The sequence below is a fragment of the Macrobrachium rosenbergii genome, chromosome 42 (genome assembly GCF_040412425.1).
Source record: "Macrobrachium rosenbergii isolate ZJJX-2024 chromosome 42, ASM4041242v1, whole genome shotgun sequence".
NCBI classification, from domain to species: domain Eukaryota; kingdom Metazoa; phylum Arthropoda; class Malacostraca; order Decapoda; family Palaemonidae; genus Macrobrachium; species Macrobrachium rosenbergii.
The window spans coordinates 28464236-28472499 of record NC_089782.1 but is presented as its reverse complement, the minus strand read 5'-3'; the positions used below and the strand labels follow the sequence as shown (position 1 = coordinate 28472499).

Genomic DNA, 8264 nt, shown 5'->3' with positions numbered 1-8264 from the left:
TCGCCTATTGAAGTCATGTGCATCTACTGTGATTTTTAAGCATATATGCGCACACACACATATATATATATATAGTGATACAGGGAACAGGGAAATACTCCAGGAAGCATATCCAGAGGTGCGCATTGATTCACATCGGGGAATTAGTTTCCGCACAGGTAGCAGAATCTCAAACCCAGAGCACTCCAACATCAGGAACCATTCAAAACAATGTAAAACCTACATTGAGAACAAAGATTTTAGCGTCATTGGTCATACTGCCAACCCTCAAGACTTAACAATCTTAGAGTCGTTATTTATCAAACAACTTGTACCATCATTAAATACTCACACATCCGCTGGTCAACTGTATTTAGCTTAACTCCTTACTGTGGTGGCTTCTTTCCATTTAGTTCCATACTGTTTCACCTCTAGGTTGGTTGTGTTTTTATTCTTATTTATTTCATTTTTACTGTAACATTTTAAACGTATTCTAAGACTGTACTTATAACTGTTTTTATGTTTTTATCTTTTCTTGTGCACAGCCCTGAAGATGTAATTAAGTACAAAATTACGAAACGTTGGTTTTAAAATAAATAAGACAGCCTAGTGATGTGTGGTTTTCGTCCGTCTTCCTCTGGATATATATATATATATATATATATATATATATATATATATATATATATATATATATATATATATATATACTGTATAAATATATATGTATATATATATATATATATATATATATATATATATATATATATATATATATACGGATGTTTAGTGTGAGTAATATTAAAAAAAGAGAGGAGAGAGAGAGAGAGGTTGTATGCTTTGTGAGAGAAAGAGAGAGATAGTTGTGTGTGTGTGAGATAGAGAGGGGAGGGGTTGTGTGCGTGTGTGTGTGTTTGTTGTGTGTGTGAGAGAGAGAGAGAGAGAGAGAGAATGTGCTCAACTGTCTAATTTTTATATTAAGTGATCTATCCACCACTCTGGACTTTTAAACTTTTTTGTTTTGTTTTACTAGTAAGAACCATCAAATAAAGCACTATAACTAAAAGGAGAGTAGGCAGGGCCATTGAGAACACCCGTTATTTGCTTGTTTGTTTGTTCTTCACACAACAAAAAACAATTTCCCGAACGCTTAACTCTTATCGTTTAATGGATATTGATTAGATGAATTTTGCTCGTATAAAACATTACAGCTCATTTTGGCAGAAGTTTGCAAACTCTCTCTCTCTCTCTCTCTCTCTCTCTCTCTCTCTCTCTCTCTCTCTCTCTCTCTCTCTCTCTCTCTCTCTCTCTCGTTTGATTCACTAATTATTTAAGTCTGGTAGCACTATAATTCCGTTCAGTACTATTAACCTAATTTATTCTTTGGAGATTCGTTCACTATAAGATTGCAGCTTGGCTTGTAATAATAATAATAATAATAATAATAATAATAATAATAATAATAATAATAATAATAATAATAAGTTTTCCATACTTACTACTTTTCATATATTGTTGCATCTTTTTTGTTGTAATAATAATAATAATAATAATAATAATAATAATAATAATAATAATAATAATAATATCTTTTCCCTTAATAGGTTGCTTTTCATATATCGTTGCTTCTTCTTCTTCTTCTTCTTCTTCTTCTTCTTCTTCTTCTTCTTCTTCTTCTTCTTCTTCTTCTTCTTCTTCTTCTTCTTCTAATAATAATAATAATAATAATAATAATAATAATAATAATAATAAATTTATACATTTCCAAGAACTTCCGTTCCCCTAAATAGCCAAATGTCCTTAAAAGTTCTACAGTCAAGGATATTCCCCTTACTCTCTCTCTCTCTCTCTCTCTCTCTCTCTCTCTCTCTCTCTCTCTCTCTCTCTCACAATAATAATAATAATAATATATGTACTGTATACATTTCCAAGAACCTCCGTTCCCCTAAATAGCAAATGTCCTTAAAAGTTCTACGGTCAAGGATATTCCCCTTTCTCTCTCTCTCTCTCTCTCTCTCTCTCTCTCTCTCTCTCACAATAATAATAATAATAATATATGTACTGTATACATTTCCAAGAACCTCCGTTCCCTAAATAGCAAATGTCCTTAAAAGTTCTACGGTCAAGGATATCTCTCTCTCTCTCTCTCTCTCTCTCACAATAATCACAATAATAATAATAATATATGTACTGTATACATTTCCAAGAACCTCCGTTCCCTAAATAGCAAATGTCCTTAAAGTTCTACGGTCATGATATTCCCTTTATTCTCTCTCTCTCTCTCTCTCTCTCTCTCTCTCTCTCTCTCTCTCTCTCTCTCTCTCTCTCTCTCTGTGTGTGTGTTGGTGTGCTGACGATTAGTCTATTCTTGCTTGAGAAGCATTTGAAAGCAAGTTCCTTCTCAAATCGGCTCCTTTGCTGTGTGGTTTAAGTTAAAAAAAGCTTACTAGCAACCTTGAGAAAACGTCTCCACGTTTTCTTTACCTGACAGTGTTTACTCATTTTTTTTAGTTTTCTGTAAAAGAAAACTATTGGGCCGGCTTTGTCTGTCGGTCCGCACTTTAATCTGTCCGCACTTTTTTCTGTCCACTTTATACTGTCCGCACTTTTTCTGTCCGCACTTTATAGCTTTTTCTGTGCACTCTTTTTTCTGTCCGCACTTTATAGCTTTTTCTGTGCACTCTTTTTTCTGTCCGCACTTTATTCTGTCCGAACTTTTTTCTGTCCGCACTTTATACTGTCGGCACTTTATTCTGTCCGCACTTTTTTCGTTCCGCACTTTATACTGTCGGCACTTTATTCTGTCCGCACTTTATACTGTCCGCACTTTATTCTGTCCGCACTTTATGCTGTTGGCACTTTATTCTGTCCGCACTTTTCCTGTCCGCGCTTTATGCTGTCTGCACTTTGTTCTGTCCGCACTTTATACTGTCCGCACTTTATACTGTCCGCACTTTTACTGTCCGCAATTTTTCTGTCCACCCTCAGATCTTAAAAACTACTGAGGTTAGAGGGCTGCAAATTATGTTGATCATCCACCCTCCGATCATCAAACACACCAAATTGCAGCCCTGTAGCCTCAGTAGTTTTTATTTCATTTAAGGTTAAAGTTAGCCATAATCTTGCTTCTGGCCGTGACTAAAGTTTCATGGGCCGCGGCTCATACAGCATTACACCGAGATCACCGGAAGACAGATCTATTTTCGGTGGCCTCGATTATGCGGTGTACAGAAAACTCGATCGCGCCGAAGAAAATTCGGCGCATTTTTACTTATTTACTTGTTTTTTCAATATTTATATATTTCGTTGTTTGTTGTTAGTTTGCTCAGTTGGGAGAAGACACCTGATTTTGTTTTCATTTCTTGTTAGTTGTTGGTCTTCATTTTCCGTCGATTATCAAATGTTTTCTACATTTTACTTGTTTCTTTATTAGTCACGTTGCTTACTTGTTTTATGTGTTTACTGTTGTCAGAAATAATTGAACTTTATTATGCAATCCTATATATTTTTTTTTAATTATACTTTTCATAAAATTTTCTAGCTATTCCATCCAAGCATGCGCTCTGGTATTTGTATATAGCGTTCATTTCTAGTTTCATTGATTTTTTTGTTTACATTTTACACATACGTTTAACTCATGTACAGAAAGCAGAAAATGTCATTTCCTCTATCGGAATTTAAATTATTTATTTCTAAATTGTTAGCCATAATTTATTGTAGATTTGATTTACATGAGGATACATGACTAATGTTCGTCAATATTAATATCGAATGTTCCTTAATGTTTACTATCAAAATTTATCATAAGATTACACAACTCATTTCTACATAACTCTGAACGCCCAATTTCTCAAATGAGTAAATGTTTAAATTCTGCACAAGAAAAATGTCTAATTCTGTTAACAGTAAGCCTGAATATCTACAATAGTATTCCATAAGTTTAAGGTGATACCTGTCAAGGTATTATTATTATTATTATTATTATTATTATTATTATTATTATTATATTATTATTATTATTATTATTATTATTCAAAAGCTGAACCCTATTCATATGTAACAAGGCCACAGATGATATTGACATTATTATTATTATTATTATTATTATTATTATTATTATTATTATTATTATTATTATTATTATTCAAAAGATGAACCCTATTCATATGGAACAAGCCCACAGGGGCCACTGACATTATTATCATTATTATTATTATTATTATTATTATTATTATTATTATTATTATTATTATTATTATTATTATTATTATTCAGAAGATGAACCCCATTCATATGGAACAAGCCCACCACAGGGGCCACCGACATTATTATTATTATTATTATTATTATTATTATTATTATTATTATTATTATTATTATTATTATTATTCAGAAGATGATCCCCATTCATATGGAACAAGCCCACCACAGGGGCCACTGACTTGAAATTCAAGCCCCCAAAGAATAAGTTATTCATTAGAAAGGAGTGACGGAAGGTAATAGGAATTACAGAAAGAAGAGATCAGTTATTAGAAAAGAAAAAAATAAAATAACGAATTAATAAATAAGTAAATAAATAAATAAATAAAGTAAATTATTAAAGTACAAGAATTATTTTAATGTAGTAATGCATTTCAGTACTTCTGTAAACTTAGATCTGTAACCATCCTTGACCCCGTAGGGATGCCATCAGTGCACCTAATGGGGTTCATTGTAGGCATTACTAAAGGTTCTTTGCAGCGTCCCTTCTGCCCCTAGCTGCAACCCCTTTCATTCCTTTTACTGTACCTCCATTCATATTATCTATCTTCCATCTTGCTATCCACCCTCTCCTAACAATTGATTCATAATGCAACTGCGAGGTTTACCTCCTGTTACCCCTTTCAAACCTTTTCACTGTCAATTCCTTTTTCAGCGCCGAATGACCTCATAGGCCCCAGCGCTAGGCCTTTGGCCTAAACTCTGTATTCCATTCCATTCCATGCCTAACCATCCCTTGAAGAAAGAGTACCTAATTCCATATAAGTCTGTCGTGAATTCCGTTCAAAATGAGGACCAGAAAACTAATTTTTCCCGAGCCATAATCTGTCAGATTCTTATGAGGCAGAATGAAGAGGGATTAGACGCGAAACCTTACGGGGACACACAAAGGTTTCTGAAAGGTTCGCCGAGTCTTTTCGAGCATTGTTGGAACCAGAGAGCAGGCGGCTATAATTTGATCTTTGACTTGACGGACTGGTACTGAGCGGATTATATATATATATATATATATATATATATATATATATATATATATATATATATATATATATATATATATATATATATATATACTGTATATACGTATAATGTGTGTGTACAAATATATATATATATATATATATATATATATATATATATATATATATATATATATATATATATATATGTATATATATATATATATATATATATATATATGTATATATATATATATATATATATATATATATATATATATATATATATATATATATATATATATATATATATAGTCTTGTTAGGCTTCAATAAGACGGGATGGTTTAGATTCCAGGTTCTTTGATTTACAGAGTACTATTTATTTACAAGGTATAATAACTTGCAAAGTACTATTTACAAAGTACTAGCGTCTTTCGAAGACATACAGCCTTCATCCTCAGGTACCGATTCACTGAAGACAAGAAAGCTACTCGGGTATATATATATATATATATATATATATATATATATATATATATATATTTATATATGATTCTCCTAAAATCTCTTATTTTCTTTTCCTAATCCCTGGGATGACCTGACCTTCCAAGCAGTCTTCTTAATCTCCGTGGTCTTAGGCTTAATCTTTCTTTGTTCGGGATTATCCCCTTTCGTCTTATTGAAGCCTAACGCGAGTAGTATGATTATGTATACACAATGAAGTGTTATGATTATCTGTATATATATATATACTGTATATAGATAGATATATATATATACATATATATATCTATATATATTTAAATGCATATATATATATATATATATATATATATATATATATATATATATATATATATACATATACATTTAAATGCATATATAGATAGATAGATAGATAGATAGATAGATAGATAGATAGATAGATAGATAGATAGATTACTACCAAAAGAAGCCTTAGTGTTACATCTGTCTCAATTTCCTTTACCTTATCTATTGTTCCGCTTATCTATCTATTTTCCTCTAACCGATTTCGTTTTGGTGACCATAAACATACGTGTGAATTACGCTCTCTCTCTCTCTCTCTCTCTCTCTCTCTCTCTCTCTCTCTCTCTCTCTCTCTCTCACACACACACACACACCTCACAAATGGACGACCCGAGTTCGATTCCCGAAAAATCCAGTGGTCCCTGTTGACTTTAGCAGTGAATTATGTGCCTGGTTGTTAGACGACTTTTGTGGGCCGCAGAGAGCGAGAGAGAGAGAGAGAGACGTGTGTTCATTGCTTAGTCAAAATGTATACCATCAAAGCAGGAGAACCTCGACGAAGTAATCCTCATCGCACAAGTGTGAAACCATTCATAAGCTACAATTCTCTCTCTCTCTCTCTCTCTCTCTCTCTCTCTCTCTCTCTCTCTCTCTCTCTCTCTCTCTTGACCTATAAATAGTCCTACCAACCACAGACAGTACAATCTCTTTATATATATCCATATAAATTTAATTTATATTCAAAATTTCCCGACTTGTTGTAAGCGGTGATACTGTACAGTGAAGGTCAGTAATATTGTACATGTTACATATTGTCAGGTGCTTTGTAGTCTTACAACATCTGCGTTCTCAGCAAGATCTAGTTTTGTTGCTTTTTTTAGCAACAACAGAAAGAACAACTGCAGTTGTAACCTTTAGAGAATGATAAAGTGTTCGAGAATCAATACAAGTATTCATATCCTGGGGTATTAAAAATGTCGTGGTATAAATGAAGTTGATGTAAATGAGGGTTTGACATATATGTGTATGTATATTTATTATATATACATATCTGTACATATATATATATATATATATATATATATATATATATATATATATATATATATATATGTGTGTGTGTATTAATTATACATACATGCATACAAACACACACATGTTTATATATATATATATATATATATATATATATATATATATATATATATAATATAATATTTATTTATATCTATATATACATGTATATATATGTTTGTGTGTGAGTATACATACATGTGTGTTTGTATCAGGTTTATATTGAATATATATTTACACAATGATAAAAAAAATATCTACCCATATATAATTACGTGCAACCAAAAAACATCTATATATGCCACGTAATCTCAATAACACTTTACTAACACAATTCCGTGACCTGAGAGACCTAGGATTGCAGACGTAAGGCTTCTCATTACGTTACGCGTGACCTCACATGCCCTTTGATGGAGCGTAAATAAATCTAAATAAATCTGAGTCATAAATGAACGTTTCTGATTGGTTGAGGCGCCTGCCTTACCCAATCAGATGCTTCGTTTCCAGTTCCTGGGTTGTAGTTATTTATTTTTTTGTGTTTGGGCTCAGTCGTAAATAAACGTCTCTGATTGGTTGGGGCACCTGTCTTAACCAATCAGACGCTTCGTTTCCATTTCCTGGTTCGTCTGGATTTATTTTTTCTTGGAGTCTTCAGCTCAGTCGATATCATTACGTAATGAAAAGAGTTATGGAATGTTTCGTGTAATGCCATTCGCGTGAGACTGCTGTAATGATACGGGTCGTCTCTGTTGGTTGGGCAGAGTCTCGTGGGCCACACTAGGCCTCCCACTTCCTTTCACACCTTTGCAACTGGAACTTCAAAAGTTCAAGCGAAGGTGCGACGCATTACGACCCTAAGGCAATTACCATTGTATGTTAATGATTTAATTAGCATTTTTATCTATTTCTTTATTAATTTTTTAAGTTATTGTTTCTTTCCTAATAACTGATCTCTTCTTTCTGTATTTCCCATTATCTTCTGTTGCTTATTTCAAATGAAAATCATGATATTCTTTGGAAGCTTGAATTTAAAATCCCGTGAACTAATTCCATACGAATTGGGTTCATCTTCTGACTAATAATAATAATAATAATAATAATAATAATAATAATAATAATAATAATAATAATAATAATATTAATAATAATATTAATAATAATAATAATAATAATAATAATAATAATAATAACAATAATAATAATAATAATAATACGTGAGAAGG

General features: G+C 32.0%; 1 protein-coding gene across 1 annotated transcript in view; it reads left to right on the top strand.

Annotated features, from left to right (window-relative positions):
* boss (bride of sevenless) overlaps positions 1 to 8264 on the top strand; it is a 37155-nt gene that overhangs the window by 4401 nt on the left and 24490 nt on the right. The window lies entirely within an intron of this gene.